General features: G+C 45.1%; 1 long non-coding RNA gene across 1 annotated transcript in view; it reads left to right on the plus strand.

The window, feature by feature from the left end:
- Positions 1–20043, plus strand: part of LOC115153079 (uncharacterized) — an 80850-nt gene that overhangs the window by 23390 nt on the left and 37417 nt on the right. Inside the window, exons 3-5 of the long non-coding RNA XR_003867634.1 lie at positions 1133–1256; positions 1525–1640; positions 1905–1996. This is a non-coding gene — a long non-coding RNA (uncharacterized LOC115153079). The remainder of the gene's footprint in view (positions 1–1132; positions 1257–1524; positions 1641–1904; positions 1997–20043) is intronic.

The following is a 20043-nucleotide window of genomic DNA, read 5'->3' on the forward strand; positions in this document are numbered from 1 at the left end:
TTCAACTGCTCCTACATGCAAGTAAAACTAAATGCATGCTCTTCAACCTATCGCTGCCTGCACCTGCCCGCCTGTCCAGCATCACAACTCTGGACGGTTCTGACTTAGAATATGTGGACAACTACAAATACCTAGGTGTCTGGCTAGACTGTAAACTCTCCTTCCAGACACATTAAGCATCTCCAATCCAAAATTAAATCTAGAATCGGCTTCCTTTTTCGCAACAAAGCATCCTTCACTCATGCTGCCAAACATACCCTCGTAAAACTGACCATCCTATCGATCCTTGACTTCGGCGATGTAATTTACAAAATAGCCTCCAACACTCTACTCAGCAAATTGGATGTAGTCTATCACAGTGCCATCCGTTTTGTCACCAAAGCTCCATATACTACCCACCACTGCGACCTGTACGCTCTCGTTGGCTGGCCATCGCTTCATATTCGTCGCCAAACCTACTGGCTCCAGGTCATCTACAAGACCCTGCTAGGTAAAGTCCCCCCATATCTCAGCTCACTGGTCACCATAGCAGCACCCACCCGTAGCACGCGCTCCAGCAGGTATATCTCTCTGGTCACCCCCAAAGCCAATTCCTACTTTGGCCGCCTTTCCTTCCAGTTCTCTGCTGCCAATGACTGGAACGAACTGCAAAAATCACTGAAGCTGGAGACTCTTATCTCCCTCACTAACTTTAAGCACCAGCTGTCAGAGCAGCTCACAGATTATTATTTCGCCACTATGGCCTATTTATTGCCTTACCACCCTTATCCTACCTCATTTGCACACACTGTATACAGACTTTTTCTATTGTCTTATTGACTGTATGTTTGTTTATTCCATGTGTAACTCTGTTGTTTGTGCCGCACTGCTTTGCTTTATCTTGACCATGTCGCAGTTGTAAATGAGAACTTGTTCTCAACTAGCCTACCTGGTGAAATAAAGTAAATCAATATGTATATGTGTGTCATTTGGTAGAGGTCAACCAGTGGGCTGCTATTCACCTATCCAGTTCTAGATTAGTGCTGCAGATGAAGGAAAGGACACTTTTTAGAGTCTAGACTATTGACATGCTGGCGGATGCAGCAGCTGTGTTCTGTCTGCGCTCACTGTATCTGTCATGTCTCCTGTCCAGGCCCTGTTGTCATCTGAGCCAAAGTCATCCAGCTGCAGCTTGCTGAAGATGACCATGAGAGCGCTGACGGATCTGGCCATGTCCTCTCCTGACAGAGCCGCCGACCAGACCACTGTCCCTTAGGGTACTCAACACTACTACTTAACACAGTCACCTGAGGCAACACTTACTGGACGGATCACACGTTCCAATGGGGGGGAAGTGGTTGCAATTGAATTTAGCTCTAGCTTAGCTTGTCGTATTGGAATACTCTCTGGGTGACATTTTAACCCCTTTGATCCTCTAGATCTAGCACTGGCTCCTTACGGTAACCATAGGCTGTGTGTGCTCTATATGTCTCTTTCTATGATCGCACATGCAGTATAGTGATATCCCTGTTTGTCCCTCTCTAGGTTCATGCTCTCAACATCCTGAGGTGCTCTTCACAGAGACACTCAGGGGGAGAACATCGTTCGTTACTGAGGGAATGCACGCAGCAATCCTGGGTTTCACCTCCCCCGTTTGGGCTGTGAGTCCTCATCCCTCCCTCCCTCCATCCTTCCTTCTATCACACACTCCCCCTCTTCATCGTCCCTCTCTTTCTATCCACTCATCTGAATCTGTCCTGCAAGACGATAGACCTATGATAGTTATGCAGTCTCTCTCTTCCTCCCGCCATCACACGTTCCTCCTCTTCGTCATCCCTCTCTCTCTCCCTTCATCTGAATCTATCCTGCAGGAGGATAGTCTTCTGAATGTAATCTCTCCTCCTCCTCCTCTCTCTCCATCTCAGGTGAGGATCTCCTCCTCCCTACTATTCAACATCCTCATCACGAAGATCTTTGGAATGAAGAAAGGAAAGGACAAACACTCCAAAAAGAACAGGTCTGGATCCGTCCTCAGTCTCCGAGACAACATCTCTCACTGTTTCCTATAGTAGAGCACCAACATCCCACACCTGCTTGCTCAGCCCCTGTACTTCTCTATAGGGCCTGCACTAGCATATGTTAGTGCAAATCTCCCCTTGGCATTGATGCACGTTTATACACAAAAGCTAAAGGTGTTTGTGAGTTATGATTTGACCTTTGAACTCTACCAGTATGTGGCGCTCGGCCCGGTTGGTTCTGTCCAGTCTTCCCTGTGGCTCAGTTGGTAGAGCATGGTGTTTGCAACGCCAGCATGGTGTGGGTTCGAATCCCACGGGGGACCAGTACAAAAAAATAAAAAAAAATAATGAAATGTATGCATTCACTACTGTAAGTCGCTCTGGATAAGAGCGTCTGCTAAATGACTAAAATGTAAATGTAAAATGTCCTGTACCACCAGGGGGCATTGAGGCCCCACCAGCCAAGCGCTTCCTCAGCCCCAACCAAAAGTTATCAGCCCTACTGCTCTCTCTCTTTGCTTGAAGAGTATGGCAGGAACATACAGTCTAGTGCTACGATTCCCTGAAAGAGAGACTCCCTGAAAGAGAGACTCCCTGAAAGAGTATCCTCTCACACTGTGCCGTTAGAAAGGATAGATGCACTGCACTCTCAAACTCCCCATCTGCTTTATTTGTTTTCTAGTCATCCATAACCCCATTTCACTCACTCACTCACTCACTCACTCACTCACTCACTCACTCACTCACTCACTCACTCACTCACTGTGATATCCAGGACTTGGCTCTAGAATGATTTTAACAGTTTTGTTTTAATCAAGTCTAGTGAATATGAGCTGCATACCCGTCTACAAATAGGAGTATGCACGTACAGTCGCACACACTCACTCACTAGACAGACTCTTTCACTCACTCTCACTCACTCCACCCCCCCACACACACCTCCACCAGTTGACAGCAAAGCTGCTGTTGTCGCACCCTCCCTCCACTCCCCAAACCCTGCACCCCCTCTGCCCTCCAATCACTGTTCCACCGGCCTTCACCTCTGACCTGTGTGTCGGTGTTACCGTGACGGGGTTAGACTAGTCCTTGACAGGACCACCTTATACCCTTCGCCCTACTCTACTGTCATCTCTCCCATCATTCCCCACTCACCGCAGATGTGACCTCTCTGTCCATCCCCACAATGCAGCGCTCTGACGGGGCGCTCGCTCGGTGCTGTCCTGGGTAGCTAATCTCGCCCTTCACAGGACAGCGTCGAGCGAGCGCCCCGTCAGAGCACTGCATTGTGGATATGGACAGAGAGGTCACATCTGGAGTGAGTGGGGAATGATGGGAGCGATGATAGTAGGGCAAAGGGTATAGGTTGAATGGAGAGAGGGAGTGCATGAGAAAAAGGTTGAGGGTAGAGAGACTTGCTGAGGCTGAGAAAAAAGTATTTGATTGTTATCCAAAGATGAATCCTATGCTTATTGCTTATAGATGCTGTGTGTGCGATGATGTTATTTTGCGGTCTTAGCTGAACTTTTACCCATGGGGGCAGATGAGTTGCTCTGAAGAGATTTTTCTTTCTCCTGATAATGTCCAATCCGAGGTCCTTTTGGCCCGTCCGACAGCACAGTCTGTTTTAGTGTTTTCCTTTAGTTTAATTTGCTTGTGTGGCAAGAAACCTTCTGATCCCTCTGGGCAATGCCAACTATCTTGTTAATGTTTTCTTAAAAAAAAAAAACGCTTTTTCTTGGTGTTTTAGTCTGTCCCATATTATTAGTGTGTGAGAGACAGAGAGAGACGTGTGTTTGTGTTTCCCCTGCTCGTGTGTTCTGCGTCTGGCTCGTGTTATTACTGTGATTATTTGGTTGTGTGTTCTGGCTACAGTAAATGCGTTGTGACAGGCGGTCCACTCCGATGTCTGGCTGGATGCTGGTGTGTTTGGTCAGACCGCTGTGTGTGTGTTGGGTCGGCTCCCATGGCTCCAGTGGAGGTGAAGTGTATCGGATCCGTCGGGCCAGCTGACCTCTGACCTGTGTGTGTTTTTTGCGTGCGTGTGAAAGCTGTGTGTGCGTGTGAAAGCTGTGTGTGCGTGTGTTAGAATTATTTTGAATGAGGTTTGAATCTGAAGTTACTGAATCTGATTGTTGTTTATAATATGATTATTTCTTTGTTATTTATTATTGCCGTTCTGCATCTGGATTTTATTTGGATAACACAGCTCAAAGTTCATGAGAAAAACTTTTGCCCTACAATCCCTGGCCAACAGCTATAGCTGTAGTTAAGCACGTAGAATTAAGCACCTAGTTCAAACCATGAAGCTGGGAGAGAACATGTGATGCTGGTGCAGGACATGCGGCCTACAAAGTTATAATTATAGGCTAGGGAATTCAATTTTAATTTTAGAATATAATACGGACTATTTTACATTTTGTGTATTTAGTCTGACTCATACGGTGCATTTGGAAAGTATTCAGACCCCTTCCCTTTTTCCACATTTTGTTACAGCCTTATTTTAAAATGTATAAAAAAATGAAATCCTCATCGATCTACACACAATACCCCAATATGACAAAGTGAAAACAGATTTTTTTTTTAAATGTTTGCAAATGTATTAAAAAACAGACCTTGTTTTTCCATAAATATTCAGACCCTTTGCTATGAGACTAGACATTGAGCTCAGGTGCATCCTGTTTCCATTGATCATCCTTGATGTTTCTACAACTTGATTGGAGTCCACCTGTGGTAAATTCAATTGATTGGACATGATTTGGAAAGGCTCACACCTGCCTATATACGGTGCATTCGAAAAATATTCAGACCCCTTGACTTTTTCCAGATTTTGTTACGTTACAGCCTTATTCCAAAATTGATTATAAAATGTTTGCCCTCATCAATCTACACACAATACCCCATAATGACAAAGCAAAAACAGGTTTTAATACATTTTTGCAAATGTATTTAAAATAAAAACTGACATATCACATTTACATAAGTATTCAGACCCTTTACTCAGTACTTTGTTGAAGCACCTTTGGCAGCGATTACAGCCTCAAGTCTTCTTGGGTATGACTCTACAAGCTTGGAACACCTGTATTTGGGGAGTTTCTCCCATTCTTCTCTGCAGATCCTCTCAAGCTCTGTCAGGTTGGATGGGGAGCGTCGCTGCACAGCTATTTTCAGGTCTCTCCAGACATGTTTTACCCACTCTGAGCGTTCATGATTCATCTTAATGCAGAGAGAAGGCCGTAGAGAAGCCAGATTTAGACATTGCACATCATTTAACAGTTCCATTTCACATCATGCTGTTAGTAGAAATGTATAATCATTTACCGGTTTCTCACTGTTATTTATCCCGGGAAGAAGGAGTGGGTTTGGCCGCGGAAATCTCGGTAACCCGGTTCCCGTTATTCAACCCAGTGTGTACTGTGTGTGTGCTTGTGCACTGGTGTGAGTATAGAGGTCAAAGGTGATTTTGTGTGGCATAGCTCAGAGCCCTGTGATGGACAGGTTTGCAGGGGGCTGGGCTGTGTTAAAGCCGTTTGGCCTGGCTGGGAAGGCTACGCTAATCCTAAGTGAAAGAATACAGGGCTTTGTGCAACTGTAACTGCTACCACATTGGCCTAGTCAGTCCCAATCGGGGGACTGTTTTCCGTGTCGCGCTGTGGCGCTGCTTGCCGCCACATGCGGCCTCACCAGACACAACCGACGCACCTCTACCATGACGGCGCCCCGGCTCTAACTCGGACCAGGCCTGGGACGGCTTAGTTAGTAGCGGGGGAGAGGAAGTGGGGTGGGAAGGAGGGAAGGGTGGATGTGTCCCTTTCGGGAAAGAATGTGTCGCAGTCATGGCTGAAGCATATGTGTGTGCCGGTCTTCACGTAATTGGTTTACGTTGTTTGGCATTGCTGGCTAGCCTAGCAAACCCTTCCTTCCGTTTCAGGCTAGCCTAGCAAACCCTTCCTTCCGTTTCAGGCTAGCCTAGCAAACCCTTCCTTCCGTTTCAGGCTAGCCTAGCAAACCCTTCCTTCCGTTTCAGGCTAGCCTAGCAAACCCTTCTTTCCATTTCAGGCTAGCCTAGCAAACCCTTCCTTCCGTTTCAGGACACGTTATTAGGCTTTAGGAGTTATAGGCCTTTATTGGCTTGGGGTAAATGGTGGGGTTTCAGCGTTTTGAGTTTGCCAAGGTTGAACAAAGTTTATCTGCACACGCTACCGCTCCATCCACCCCCCCCCACACACACACACACACACACACACACACACACACACACAAAGTGACTGAGTCAGACTAGTGTCCACAGTACACCATTTCTTTCCAGACACGCTGCTTGCCTTACCTGTTTTGGGGATAAACAAGTGGTGCAGGCTGAAGTAAAGTGTGTTTCTCTCTGAGTTGGTAGTTGGCATGAGCCTCATGAGAAGCCGACCTTGCTGGCCTGCTTCTAATGAGCTCTTTATGGGCCTGTAGCGCTTTGATATGGAAGGAAGTGGTTTAGAAGCCAGAACTGCACCAGAGAGGTTGTTTTCTTTATTTCTCCCAAGTTCCTCTCTCTCTCCCTTCCCCCTGTCTCTCTCACTCATGTTTCTCTGCACAAGGAAACTTGTGTAATTATCAAATGGTTTGCAGAGCTGGGTAGGATGCTCTGCTGATATTACGCTACTGTTTAAATAACAGAGTAGATTTACAGCAGGGGTAGGCAACTAGATTCAGCCGTGATTTTTGTCAGAGCGGATGGTCAGGGGGGCTGACCAAAAATGATAATAATTTGTACATTTACCACAACTAAGCCCAAAAGTTATTTTCAAATAGAAAACTATTATAATTTCATACCGTGATTACATTGAGACACGATGATCACATATCCATTTTTTTTAAATATATATTTTTTGCAGAATTTCTGGTGATTTTACAGTATTTAAAAAAAAATATATACTAAAAACTTGCAGGCCAAAACCTGCCTGTTGCCGACCGACCCCTGTGTGTACAGTTCAAAAAGTTGAACTGTACACACAGGCTCCCTAAGTTGAAAGACCCCTGTACTGACTTTCCCAATCCTCATCACTCTCGTACTTGCTCTCTGCTTCCACACACAGTCTACAAACCAGTGATGCAGACCTTTGGAACATCTATATTTTAAAAAGTCTAATAAATCCATGTAATATAATAGCCTACACCTTCACAATAAATCCATTATTTATTTTAGACGGGTCTAAAGAAGCCTGATATGAAGAAAATGTAGTCTATTTCAGAAGAACAGAATAGCATGGTCTGAGTTGCCCTTATGTTAGGTCCTGATCTGGCTGATTTAGCAGACAAGATTTGCATAGAATTCGTGGTTTTATTTTATAGTACGAAGAATACAATTGAACAAAGCTGAATAAAATAGAAAGGATAGGTACTCCTATATGCTTAATTTAGTTATTAATGTAACATTAGTTGTTCTATGAGCTTTGGGCTATATGTTTTGGTTTTTAATACATTGTAAGGCTGCATGGTATGACTCTGATTTGTAAAAAAAAAGTTTCTTGAAAGGCGTGAGCTCTGCTTTGTTTTTTTGCGCAGGCTGTACACACTTCATCAGTCTCTCATTCACAATTTGACAAGTACTTGATAATGCCTGGAATTTCACGGCGGCATTCCCCTTTGCGGCCGTAATGTTAAAAAATCCATGCCTTTTTCGGCTAGTGGCCATTGTGCCTGAGTGCTGCATGATCCAAAGCACCTCTTACTCACATGGCTCTCTATCACATGATTGGGTCTTTTGCACAGGCTACAAGTGAAGACAGACACATCGGGTACGCAACTGCGCGCATCCTTGTCCAATTCCGAGGTGCATATTGAAAATATTGGAAGAACTGTCCACATTTACTTTTCATCAGCCAACATGATGAGTAGGCCTGTCAATCTACTATCCCCCATAGTACAAAAGTCAACCTATTCTGTGCGAGAAAATTAAATATTCCAAACATAGTCTGGGCCAGTTGTGGGATGCGATAGATTCCAAATGAATGCAACTATTAGCATAAAAAAAGTGTTTACGCAATGTGGCTGAAGTAACAGATCTGAACGTTTAGCTTAAAGTGATGATAAACTATTAGGCTATTTCTTCACATTATAAGCACCACAATGTGCACATGGCAGTAGGCTATAAGCGCGGATGTTCCTTTAGCGTGAAGACACCATTATCAAAAGTGACCACAAATGCGATTATGCATGTAATGTTTTTATTATAAAGGTGCATTTTTATGGTGAAAATGATCTTCCCCAAACTTGAAACTCATGCTGCTTATGTATGCCAGTTAGGCTCTACACACCTTGTAAAGTGGATTAATGTGCTTAATTAGAAGTTATTTGGATGCTTTAGTTATGATACAAACCTTATCAAAACATATAGGCCTATGGGCTAGGCTACATGAGGTGTGCAAAAAAAGGATGTTTCTTATTCTGGGCATCATTCACATGTGATAATATCTAATTCACAAGTGATAGGCTAATATTGTCACCCATCAGACTATTCTCGATTTAATCTTGATTTTACATATACTAACTAATAAATGTGTGAAATTTGTTTTGATTTAGAATAGACCATTATCATGCACCAGTCTCGAAACGGGCAGCAGGAAAAAATACATGTCATCTATGCACTTAAATAGCGAATGTGACAAACCAGAGCTTCACAGGCCCAACTTCATCCAGACCCTCACAGGGTATCTTGGACCCCCACACACATCTCTTATTTTAACCTGCCCTCTTGTCAGTCCTACTGTACATGTCAGGCCAACTTTGACTTCAGGGTAATTGTGAGGCTCGTGGATTGAGCTTTCTCTCCTTTCACCATCATACCTCATACAGTATGTGTTGTCGTCCTCTCCCCTTGCTCTCTCTTTCCTCATCTCCTTCCTTTTTTAAAATTTGCCCCCTTACCTTTCATATCCATCGCTCTCTCTGTCTCCCTCTCTATCCCTCTGTCTCTTGTCTTCCTTTACCCAGTCCCTCTCTCTCTTTTATAAGCCTCTCCAGCAGGGCTTCGTATGTTAACAATTCCTCGGCCCTTCAGTGGCACATGACATCACTCGTGGCAGGGCTTGCCTGCGCTGTGTCTGACTGAAATCGGACACTAAACGCATTACGCGGGCCTTAATTAGCGGCCTGTTACATTTCCCATCCCACCCATCGCCAGTCCAGGCCAGTCCAGGGAGGGGGGAGGGGGTATTGTTAAACGTAATATTGAAAAGCTTAAGGACCCAGCTGTCGGAGGGGGTCTGGTTTTTGGGCCTTCTATGACAACCTCATAGTCATGGTGACAGGCCCCCCCCCCCCCCCCCCCCCCCCCCGAAGCACTCCTCTCTTTCTATCTTGCACCTCTTCTCCTCTCCCCATTCTGAGTCCGGGAGAGAGATGGGGGTTGTAGAGTTTGAGAGTGAGAAATGTAGAATGAGAGAGTTGTGGGATTAGAATGGGAGAGGTAGAGTGTGGTAAAAGGGATTGATATGGGGTTTGAGTGAAGAAATGGGTCTTTAAAAGATTAGGTGAAGCAGAGATGATCAGAGTAAGACGGACTAGACTGATGGGATGGGGGGGGGGGTATAGTTCTATTCAATAACTATTACTTTACTGTGTACTGTATCTCCCCTGTGTGTATCCTATCCTCTTCTGTATCCTGTCCATATTCCTAAATCCAGAGAACATCTGGCCTGTAATATTTCCCAGGCAAGTCTGCTCTGTCTCTGTCTTCCAGTACGGGGGTGAAACTACTAAATATGTGTATAAAGGTTGTCTAAACACAGCAGATTTCCTGCACACTCAGCGAGTCACTCCATATGGGTGAATGATCAGTAAATCATTGCCATGCTGCTTTCTGTGCTTATACCGACACCCTCTTTCTTTCTGCCCCCCTTTTTCTAGGGGACCATTTCCTTGGTCTTTTAGTCTACACTTGCTCTCTTTTTATTTTTTATGAACCCCTATCCATACTCTTGTTCGCCTGCACCACACTTTTCTCTCTTGTCAGTCTGCACAATTTTCAATTCGATGCAAATTATTTGCATGAAGATGAAATCAAATGTCTAATTTTGGCATGCCAAAACCAGATCTCACATCTAGCCAGATACGCTGGATACTGGATTTGGTTCTGGGACAGGAAGACGTTACACTTCGACTAGTGCGAATGGCTAGGAAAAAAACAACAAAGCCCTTCTAAAATTCAAAAGATAGCTGTGGGGGCACCTCCGTGAAAATGGCGACTTGTCCAAATAACCAGTAATTCAAAAACCAGCGCACCGGAATCGTCTTCGTAATGATCACAGCCCGAAAGACTTAACATTTTCATGTTTTCGGCTGTCTCGTGAGACTAAATGTTGTTAAATCAGTGTACCACAACAAGTACAGATGATAAATAAATCTGTGTGTGTCTGTTCTAGTGACAGTGGTCAGGTGATTCTGTACCCCAGCCTGTTCCTGTTGCTGCTGGTGTTGGAGCTTCCCTTCCCCTTCCCCATGGACAGGTCTTCTTCCACCCTGGGCCTGGCCCCCTTCATGCCTTTCAGCAGATAAGGACTCACACACACACAACAACTGATGACATAACTTCGGGGCTCTCTCTCATCCAATGGTGATTTAGCTAGAATCATACTGTTTGGATCACGTGTTCCATTGATTCTGTACACACAATAAGTTGTGCACCATTTTTTTCCTGGATCAAAAAGGGCTTAGGTGAGGTCTCTCGAGTGGCGCAACGGTCTAAGGCATTGCATCGCGGGGTTGCGGTGTGAATACAGCCTGGGGTTGGTTCATTACCGGCAGTGACCAGGAGTCCCATAGGGTTGCACACAATTGGCTCAGCGTCGCCCAGGTTATGGAAGGGTTTGGCTCTTGGTGCTCTAGCAACTCCTTGTGGCCTACAGGCTGACTTTGGTCGTCATTTGAACGGTGTTTCCTCCGACACGTTGGTGCAGCTGGCGTTAATAACCTGTTGAGGACAGACATCCAATGGAACAGCAGGGCGCGAAATACAAAACCTCAAAAATCCAATCATTTCAATTTCTCAAACATACGACTATTTTACACCATTTTAAAGATACACTTCTCCTTAATCCAACCACATTGTCCAATTTCAAAAAGGCTTTACAGCGAAAGCAAAACATTAGATTATGTTAGGAGAGTACATAGACAAAAATAACCACACAGCCATTTTCCAAGCAAGGATATATGTCAGAAACCCAAAACACAGCTAAATGAAGCACTAACCTTTGACGATCTTCATCAGATGACACTCCTAGGACATGTTACACAATACATGTATGTTTTGTTCGATAAAGTTCATATTTATATCCAAAAACAGCATTTTACATTGGCGCGTGATGTTCAGAAAATGTATTCCCACCAAAAACTTCTGGTGAATTTACAAAAATACTCATCATAAACGTTGACAAAATACATAACGATTATTTTAAGAATTATAGATACAGTACTCCTTTACACAACCGCTGTGTCAGATTTTAAAATAGCTTTACGGAGAAAGCACATTTTTCAATATTCTGAGTACATAGCTCGCCATCACAGCAAGCTATACAGACACCCGCCAAGTTCGGGGTCACCTAAACTCAGAATTAGTATTATAAATATTCTCTTACCTTTGCTGATCTTCGTCAGAATGCACTCCCAGGACTGCTACTTCCACAATAAATGTTGTTTTTGTTCGAAATAATCCATATTTATGTCCAAATACCTCCGTTTTGTTCGTGCATTCAGGTCACTATCCAAAGGCATACCGCGCAAGCGCAATTTGAGACACAAAAAGTCAAAATGTTCCATTACCGTACTTAGAAGCATGTCAAACGCTGTTTAAAATCAACCTTTATTGTATTTTTAACGTAAAATTGCGATAATATTCCAACAGGACAGTGGCGTATTCATTCAAGGAGAAAAAAAAGGAACAGTGCGCTCGCGGGACCGCGCATATCCAATCTTTTTGTCCCCAGGCAGTCCACTCAGTGACTGAGCTACTATACTCTGCCCAGTGACAGGAGAATGCTCAAACAACTTTCTGAAGGCTTTTGACAGTCAATGGAAGCCTTAGGAAGTGCACCGTGACCCCACAGATACTGTAGTTTCGAAAGGGACTAGAAAGAACTACAATTCTCAGATCCTCCACTTCCTGGTTGAATTGTTCTCAGTTTTTGCCTGCCATATGAGTTCTGTTATACTCACAGACACCATTCAAACAGTTTTAGAAACTTCAGAGTGTTTTCTATCCAAATCTACTAATAATATGCATATTCTAGTTTCTGGGAAAGAGTAGTCACCAGTTTAATTTGGGTATGTTTTTCATCCGGCTGTGAAAATACTGCCCCCTATCCTCAACAGGTTTTAAGAAGCGTGGTTTGGCGGGTCATTTTTCGGAGGACGCATGACTCGACCTTCTCTCCCGTTGGGGAGTTGCAGCGATGAGACAAGATCATAATTACCAAATTGGGGAGAAAAGGTGGGTAAAACTTACAACAACAAAATATTTAAAGTGTAGGGTGTGGCAATAGGCACGGTCGGCCCGTTGGCGTGGCTGAATTTTTGAGGACATTTTAGAGGCCTCCCATTTTGTCATTGTAGAGAACGTTTTACAGGTTAAACTTTCCTGCAGTTCTATGCATTTTGCCATGGCTAATACTGTGTTATTTTGTTGAAACATAATAAAATCAATACTGCTAAAGTAATTATTTTTATATATATATTTTTTTTTACATGCACTGAAAGTGTTTCGTAACACAGTGCCTTCAGGAAGTATTCATACCTCTTGACTTATTCCACTTTTGTTGTTACAGCCTGAATTCAAAATGTATTAAACATAGGAGAGAAGCATTTTTTTTTGTTAGAAATGTTAGCAAATTTATGGAAGATTAAATACAGAAATTGGTCATTTACATACAGTGCATTCGGAAAGTATTCAGACCCCTTCACTTTTCCACATTTTGTTACATTACAGCCTTATTCTGAAATGTATTAAACATTTCTTTTTTTTAAATCAATTTACACACAATACCCCATAATGACAAAGCAAAAACAGGTTTGGATTATTTTTAGCAAATGTCTTAAAAATACAAAAATGAAATTTACATAAGTATTCAGACCCTTTACTCAGTACTTTGTTGAAGCAACTTTGGCAGTGATTACAGATTACTGAGGAGTGGCTGCCTTCTGGCCACTACCATAAAGGCCTGATTGGTAGAGTGCTGCAGAGATGGTTGTCCTTCTGGAAGGTTCTCCCATTTCCACAGAGAAACTCTGAAGCTCTGTCAGAGTGACCATCAGGTTCTTGCTCTCCACCCTGACCAAGGCCCTTCTCTTCCTCAATTTGGCCGGGCGGCCAGCTCTAGGAAGAGTCTTGGTGATTCCAAACTTATTCCATTTAAGAATGATGGAGGCCACTGTGTTCTTGGGGACCTTCAATGTTGCAGAAATGTTTTAGTACCCTTCCCCAGATATATGCCTCGACACAATCCTGTCTCGGAGCTCTACGGACAATTCCTTCGACCTCATGGCTTGGTTTTTGCTCTGACATGCACTGTCAACTGTAGGACCTTATACAGACAGGTGTGTGCCTTTCCAAATCATGTCCAATCAATTGAATTTATCACAGGTTGACTCCAATCAAGTTGTAGAAACTTCTCAAGGATGATCTATGGAAACAGGATGCACCTGAGCTCAATTTTGAGTCTCATAGCAAATGGTCTGAACACTTATGTAAATAAGGTATTTCTGTTATTTTCACCCCCCTTTGCTGCTATAACAGCCTCCACTATTCTGGGAAGGCTTTCCACTAGATGTTGGAACATTGCTGCAGGGATTTGCTTTCATTCAGCCACAAGAGCATTAGTGAGGTCGGGCACTGATGTTGGGCGATTAGCCCTGGCTCGCAGTCAGCGTTCCAATTCATTTAAAAGGTGTTCGATGGGGTTGAGGTCAGGACTCTGTGCAGGCTAGTCAAGTTTTTCCACACCAATCTCGACAAATCATTTTTGTATGGACCTCGCTTTGTGAAACAGGAAGTGGTCTTCCCCAAACTGTTGCCACAAAGTTGGAAGCACAGAATCGTCTAGAATGTCATTGTATGCTGTAGCATTAAGATTTCCATTCACTGGAACTAAGGGGGCTAGCCCGAACCATGAAAAACAGCCCCAGAACATTAATCCTCCTCCACCAAACTTTACAGTTGGCACTATGCATTCGGTCAGTGCCAACTGCTGGAAACCGCCAAACCCAGATTAGTTTGTCAGACTGCCACATGGTGAAGTGTGATTCATCACTCCAGAGAACGCGTTTCCACTGCTCCGGAGTCCAATGGTGGTGAGCTTTACACCACTCCAGCCGACGTTGGCATTGCACATGGTGATCTTAGGCTTGTGTGCGGCTGCTCAGCCATGGAAACCCATTTCATGAAGCTCCCGACGAACAGTTCTTGTGTTGACGTTGCTTCCAGAGGCAGTTTGGAACTCAGTAGTAAGAGTGTTGCAACCAAGGACAGACAATTTTTACGCGCTTCAGCGCTCGGGGGTCCTGTTCTGTGAGCTTGTGCGGCCTACCACCTCGCGGCTGAGTCGTTGTTGAAAAGACAGGGTCCTGAAAAAGGGACGTTTCTTTTTTTGCTGAGTTTAGCTTTCCCCAACTGTAACAGTTCCAAGAATATAGTAGACCTAATTTCTGGTCAATAAAGGACAGTATTTAGCCGGGTGTGGAGGCTGTTTGTGTGTGCGCAGGTGTGTGTGTGCAAGTGCATGCATGCAAGTTTGTTGGTCTCCACATCTCACGACGTTCCCAGATTCCCACTCCTTTATCTCTACTCCTCCTGCCTTGCTGCGTCGGGAGGGTCCGGGCATACGCGTGGGAAACAGAGGTTCGCACATTCTTCTCACTTCTTGGAGCTGGAAGGAAAGACGGAGGAATAATATTTTTCCTCCGTAGCACCTGAAAACAGCCCAGGAGCCGACAGCCACACCCATTCCCTCTCTCTCCACCCCCCCTGACTCGTACCATCAGCCAGTAAGAGCGGGGGAGGGGGTCTCTCTATCACAGAGATGTCAGATGCACCCTAATGGAACGTTCTGTTCTAACACTATAGGGAAAATAGACTGGCGGAGAGGAACAAACAGAACAGACACAACAAACACAGTCAACACCACACAATGTCACGTAAACGGCTCCATGACGATGTACAGCGTAAACAAAGACGGCCGTCGCTATTCAGTTCACTTGATTTAAGATACCAGTTTGTACATCAAGACGAATCTTCCCGGGTTCTTTCGCAAACACACGACAGACAACATAATACAATACGAAACATGAAGCACAACACACATTTCCATTAGTTGGCATTATAATAAATAATTCATTCAATGAAGTTGTTTGTCTGTAGATATGCGTGTGCGCATATGGAATACTGTTGGCCTATTTCTTGGCTGGAGAATTCGCTCCCTCTTTCCTATAGGTTGTACTATACCTTGATAAGTGTGGTGGATATTTGGAAACTCATCAGTCATTTAGCAGGCACTCTTATCCAGAAGGGAAAGGAAAGGGGGACACCTAGTCGGTTGTACAACTGAATGCCTTCAACTGAAATGTCTTCCGCATTTAACCCAACCCCTCTGAATCAGAGAGGTGCAGGCGGCTGCCATAATCAACATCCATGGCGCCCGGTGAACAGTGGGTTTAACTGCCTTGCTCAGGGGCAGAATGACAGATTTCTACCTTGTCAGCACGGGGATTCTATCCAGCAACCTTTCAGTTACTGGCCCAACCACTAGGCTACCTGCCCAGCAACAGTCAGTTAGGGCATTTCTCTTAAGGTGGCTAGCCGAGACAAGCACATATCACAGTCGTATTAAGTAAATTTTTCTTCAGTAAGAAAGTTGTCAGCGTAGTCAGTGCTAGTAGGAAAAGACAAGTGCAAGCTTTTTTTGTTGGGGGGAGGGGGCGCTAAGACTGTGATGTCTTATTTAAGATACTCTTTGAAGAGGTACTCCCTTATACGGATGTGACAAACATACAATTGTTCTTAACATTTAAACTGGCATTTTTTATGGTTTGAATGATAAGACAATATTATAAAATTACGTGAATTCTGCGTATGACCCAATGATGTGTATACCATTGGTATGACCGCTAGGGGGCAACGCGGTTCAGTCTACCGCGGTCCTGGCAAACGAACAGACGTCGCTCACCTTACTGCTGTCCCCCATCCACTCAGCAACGATGGTAGTTCATCCCGTTGTAGGTTCGCTGCTATGTCCCTATCCTCCGTGTTCTCTGTTGTCAGTACACGGTTCTTCCGACATGGCATCTTGCAGTCTGGTTCTAGATATGCCATCGGGGCAGTGAAGCCGACATCCTCTACCATTTGACTATGGCTGCGTATCAACTGCAATCATTTCTGTAATCAGCGCTGGGATTTTCTCCCTCGGTCCCTTATTGCACTGCTGCCAGCAACAGGTTGGGTCTCACGGTGCTTCCCTTTCAGATGGTTAAGCATTGCTCCTGTACTACCACTGTAGCTCAATTCCACCTTGCCGAGTTAGCATTTATTTCACCATCTTCTCATTTCACCTTTTCAAAGCATTGCCATACAGGACGTCGCTGCTGTCTCACTCTTGGAATATTTCGAACTGTTAACGACGATTACCTGCGGAGCGCTGGCAAATCATTTTGGCAAATCATTTGAAAGATGCATATCTCCTCCTACGAACGTTACAGCATTGTTACATTAGGTATTTGTTACGTTTCGTATTTTTCCCTTTATGATTATTATTATCGGGACCTGTTAGGGATTTTTTTCCTAAACGTTTACGGTCCCAATGTCATTTAAACATTCACATCCCCCACTCCCTTAGACTATTAGTAGGCAGGGAGGAAGAGGAGAAAGAGGAGGAGGAAGGCGGTGTGTGCTTGGTGCCTGGGATAGAGGGAAGAGACCGAGGGAGGAGAGGGACCTCTGGCTTTCTCATCCAATGGGTTTTGAGAAAGAGACAAAGGAGAGACGACAGGAGGAGTATTCAATTGTGATCTTCCCACACACGTACTGTACACTCCTCAGCACTTTTACTGTAACAGAATGAGGAAAAGATAGCTAATGAGTAATGACCTAATAATAACCCCTAAGAGAGCCCAGGCCAAGCTGCTTTACGCTGAGTATGATCTCATTTTGTTATGTTTTATGGTGTAGCTCTTAAATGATTTAAACAGACATTTCTATTTTTTTAGGCCTCACATTTCCCCCCCCCCTCTCAATATAATGTATAAATTATGCGCTCGGTCACCTCTCTGACCCAACTGTCTATGCTGCCTGATGGAGGAAAAGGAGGATAAAGGGATGATGGAGGGGTGTGTGTATGGCTGGTCTGGTCTGTCACAGCATGGGTTAACTGCTCTAGGTTCAGAGTGCTGGCTGGTTCTTGTCAGTAGAGGTATGCGGCGCACATCCACCCAAATGAAGCCCATATGTTGGGGATGTTAAATATAGCAGGGCCCTTTTCCCGTTCTCTGCTTCTACCCCCTCCCCCCCCCCCCCAATCGGGCGCGTGTGGACGTGTCTGGGAGGATGATAACTATCTGCTCTCCCCCCTCTACGTCTCCACCTCCAGGACTCATCCCCACTGTGACAGAACAGCTCAGCAGTCCTAATCCACCTTTTCATCTCGATCTCCCTCAATCCTTCTCATCCCCAGCTCCCTTCCTCTGATTAACCTCTCGCTGACAGATCTCTCGCATTCCTCTATCAGCTCAGCCTTTGCAATGCTTCTCGCCAGTAAGGGCGATGACGCTGACCGCGACGATGATCGTGATAACTAGACAGATCAGCTGTGTGTTGGGGTCGCAGTATTTCCCCCGTGACTCCTTCCGTCTGTGAAAGATGAACAGGCTGTTTTCGTTATCGCTCTCTCACTCTCTTTTTCTCTGTGCCCTTGGCAGACTGGCACTGCTTCTGACTAACCTGATACCGTTTATCATTTTTCCACTATCCGGACCAAGCATCTCTGTGCGTGTCTTCCTCCCTCACTCCCTCCCTCCCACCTCTCTCTCTCTCTCTTTCTTTCTCTCTCTGGTCCCGTCCATCTTCTGGCTATCTCATTTCACTGTAACCGTCATTATTTAACTGTGCCAATTCCTTCCTGACGGACTCCATTACGGCTCAGAGTTGCTCTAGTTTAGTGTTTAACACGGTATAGAGACATTCGTTGGGGAGGAAACCAGACCCCAATGAGCCCCAGATGCCCCCTCTAGCCCTCACCTCCTCTGGGCTGGCGGGTAGCGCAGGTCCCTCTCCGTGTCCTGACCCCCTGGAGACGGCTTCGGACGGCCCCGTTTCTAAAATTACACCCTACAAACTGTCATTTCCTCTCCAAAGTGTTTTAATGAGACAAATTAGCACTGATAGTTAACATATGGGGCTCAAATGGGTCTGGGGGGGGTTGATGGGGCAGGGTGGTTGGCCATTAGATGATTGTGTGTGTGTGTGTGTGTGTGTGTGTGTGTGTGTCAGTTCAGAGCAGAGGAATGATAACTGTTTTCTCTGACACAGGGCCTCTGTGTTCTGTTTGTCTGGGAGTTATAACACAGCAGGTGAAGGACCATTTGTTGAGAGGTTGTGTTCTGTGTCTAAACAGGCTCCCCTTGTCCACCCCTTATTATCTCTTTCATTCACTCTCTCTCCCCCCTCTCTCACTCTCACTCGCTCCCTCTTCTTACACACAGAGGATATAAGGTCATGTTGCCCTCTAGACTATTGGTGTTGGATCATGCCATGTCTTTTTTTGTTATTGTGGCTTTGGATGAGAAAATATTTATCGGCGAGTACACAGTTCTCAATTGTATTTCACAAATGTCCAAACAAATGGGTTCTTATTTATATAGTGAAACAGGGCCATTGAGAGTGGGCCATTTCAACAGGCAATATTTAATCAAAGACATTTTAATGTTTACATCCCTAAGGGGTGTTTCCTTCTCTGTAAGTAGAGCAGTATCACTGGAACCCCCGTTGATTTTGTGTGTGTGTGTGTGTGTGTGTGTGTGTGTGTGTGTGTGTCATAGAGAAAGGGCGGAGGAGCAGTTGTGGGTGTTGTAAACATATCTTCCAGCGCTCCAGGCCAAGCTAAAGCTCCAAGTAGCAGAGCATCTTCATTTTGACATTCCGTTCCTTAAGCCGCGGTGATGGATTGACGCTCCTCTGCTGTTGTTCTGGAACAGACCGCTGGAGTTTCCAGAGCAGAACGGCATGGCGAGGGCTGCTTGTAAAGCACTCAGCTCCTCTAAGGCCCCGTAAACACATACACACACACACACACACGGAAGGCACCGGACGCAAACAGACAACGTCACAGCAACTCCCTCTCCCCTCCTCCCCAACCTCACCCTCAAATTCCCTTCCCTCACCCCTAACTGTCCTACCCCATTACTATTGCCTTTCTTCCCTCTTCTAGTTTTTCACCCCTGCTTATTTTTCACCCATACATCCCTCTCCTGCCCCTCACCTCTTAATTTCCTCTCCCTCCTCCTACACCAACTCTTACCCCCACTGCCCCAGGCTTGCGGAGGTGAATTAAGAGGTTCTGTCAGTCTGGGTGGGTGGGTGGGTGTGTGTAAACAAGTTCCATGTGGTGCCCCAGAGTGTTGGCTGGGGAACGATATGCTGAAAAGCCCTAGTGAGCCTGATTTCTCACCATTCAGACAATGCGCAGAGGCCATGTCTATAAGGGCACAAGGCAAGACTCAGATGCAGCCCCGGGAGGCAGATGGTTAGAGTCTCTGATATTTATTACAATCCAAGGGGTAGGCGCGAGAATGGTCGTGGACAGGCAAAATATCTAAACCAGGTCAGAGTCCAGGAGGTACGGAGTGGCAGGCAGGCTCGAGGTCAGGGCAGGCAGAATGGTAAGGCAGGCGGGTTCAGAGTCCAGACAGGCAAGGGTCACAACTGGGAGGACTCTGAAAATAGAGAGAAGGAAAAAACAGCAGAATGGGGGAAGAAAACACGCTGGTTGACTTAACAAACAAGATGAACTGGCAGAAGACAAGC

The sequence above is a fragment of the Salmo trutta genome, chromosome 18, assembly GCF_901001165.1.
Source record: "Salmo trutta chromosome 18, fSalTru1.1, whole genome shotgun sequence".
NCBI lineage: Eukaryota > Metazoa > Chordata > Actinopteri > Salmoniformes > Salmonidae > Salmo > Salmo trutta.